The sequence below is a fragment of the Pteropus vampyrus genome, unplaced genomic scaffold, assembly GCF_000151845.1.
Source record: "Pteropus vampyrus isolate Shadow unplaced genomic scaffold, Pvam_2.0 Scaffold44, whole genome shotgun sequence".
In the NCBI taxonomy this organism is placed as follows: Eukaryota; Metazoa; Chordata; class Mammalia; order Chiroptera; family Pteropodidae; genus Pteropus; species Pteropus vampyrus.
The window spans coordinates 8,003,414-8,005,588 of record NW_011888825.1 but is presented as its reverse complement, the minus strand read 5'-3'; the positions used below and the strand labels follow the sequence as shown (position 1 = coordinate 8,005,588).

The 2,175-nt window shown below is 40.1% G+C and overlaps 1 non-coding gene across 1 annotated transcript; it reads left to right on the top strand.

Annotated features, from left to right (window-relative positions):
* LOC111738886 lies at window positions 1–104 on the top strand. The gene has a single exon (XR_002780020.1). It is a non-coding gene; the product is annotated as a U6 spliceosomal RNA (small nuclear RNA).
* Window positions 105–2,175: the final 2,071 nt, after the last annotated feature.

Sequence of the window (2,175 nt, the reverse complement as noted above, 5' to 3'; positions counted from 1 at the left end):
GTGCTCATTTCAGCAGCACATATACTAAAATTGGAACAATACAAAGATTAACATGACCTCTGAACAAGGATGGCAAGCAAATTCATGAAATGTTCCATATTTTTTGGTTGCCAGATGGGTGCGGGTTTGGGGGTTTGGATGAAAAAGGTAAAGGGATTAAGAAGTACAGATTGTTAGGGAATATAGTCAGTAATATTGTAATAACTATGTGTGGTGCCACGTGGGCACTAGTCTAATGGGGGGATCACTTCATTAATTATATAAATGTCTAACCACTGTGCTGTACACCTGAAACTAATATAAACTAATATTAAATGTCAATCGTAACTGAAATAAATAAAGAGGACTTTTTAAAATTTTGCATTTTGTTGTGAATGAGGCTGAGCATGCTTTAAAATTCTATTTTGTGTTCCATTTTTTGTGAATTGTCTTTTCATATGCTTTGCCCATATTTCTTATTAAATATTTAGAAATCTTACCCTGGAGCTTTCTATACATCAGAGAGGTGACGTCTATGATTTGACATACAAATAGTTTCCCCAGCTGGTTGTTTGTCTTTGCTTATGGTGGTTGGTTTGTTTTTACCACACCTAAGTTTTTTCTTTTACTCTTTTCTTTTATGCCTTTGGATTATAAATCAAAGCTAGGAAGCCCTTCCCTGCTCCGAGGTTATGAAGGAGTATGCCAAGGTTTTCTTCTAGAATTTTCATTCTTCTATTTTAAATCCTTGGTGCATTTGGCGTTTATTGTGGCATACTTGTGAAGTTATGGATTTATATACTTTTTAATAAGTATGTTTCCTTTTTCAATAGTAATACCAGCTCATAAAGTCAACTGTATTTCAGCAGTCTTCTACTCCAGCCCCCTCAGAACACCCGGCCCCCAAGAACTTGCTAGCTATTTTCTGGTCTTTCCAAAGTTTCTATCGATATTTATCTCCATATGTATAAATAGGAACTTGTACTGCTCTGTGTTCACTTTACCGATATTTATCTCCATATGTATAAATAGGAACTTGTACTGCTCTGTGTTCACTTTAAGCATGCTCTATTGTTATGTTGCATGAGAATTTAAGTCCCACGCCTCCACCCCCATGACCCTTGAACACCAATGCCCGTATTTGTGTTGACAGACTGTTTACTGGGCAGCTGGTACTGGAATCTGACCATCTTTTACTTCTCTTTTCCAAATTTTTTTTTCACTTTTCAATAAGTGACCTGATTTAGTCATTATCACCCCCTTTTCAGAAGTGTAAAAACCAGATAGAGTTTGGAGTAAGGCATGGGAGTGGGGCACACCTTCTTTTTTTCTCCAAAACATTTTTTTTCCTAACTACTCCCACTGTCTTATTGTTTGAAATAGCTGGCTGCATTTGTCTCTGAATAAGCAACAACCCAGTGTTTGTTTTCTCTACTTCAGTGCTTCCAGCCTAGCATTTCTGGGCATTTCTTAAGGTTCCAGGACTCATCCGCAAATATTCCACATGGCTGTTCTGTGCCAGACAGTGTGCCATGTGCTGTGGATAGAACTCAGCCCCGGCCCTTTTTGGATCCTTTTGGATCCCCGGGGCTGAGGGGACGGGGACCAGAAACAGGAATGTACAAGATGACAGATACGGATATGCCAGGATAAAAAAGCAGAGCAAGGGGAAACAATCAAGTATGCCAGTTAGGGCAAGTGCTATTCTATAAAGGATAGTCAGAGAAAGTCTCTTTTGGGTAAGTGACAAATTTGAACAGATACCTGAAAGATATGAGGGAGCCATATGAAAATGTGGGGGAGACCATGATGGGCTGGGGAACATCATGTGCAGAGTCCCTGCAGCAGAAATGTGCTAGTTGTGTTGGGATGGAGGGCAGGGCTGGGGTGTGTGTGTGTGTGTGTGTGTGTGTGTGTGTGTGTGAGAGAGAGAGAGAGAGAGAGAGTGTGTTAGGGGTGTGGCAGGAAGGCCAGTGTGAACAGCAGAATGTGTGAAGCAGCTGGCTGCTGGAAGAGGTAGATAGGTAAGAACTATCCGGGCTTATCAGAATTAATCAAAGCATTCTGAACATGGTCTCAATTACATTCTTGAACATTCTTTTTGGAAGTTAAGCAGAGAAGTGATTGTAGAGGGACACGAGTGTAAAAATAAAATTAACAAAGCTTAGTGAAGTGGTCCCCGCAATAGTTCAGATG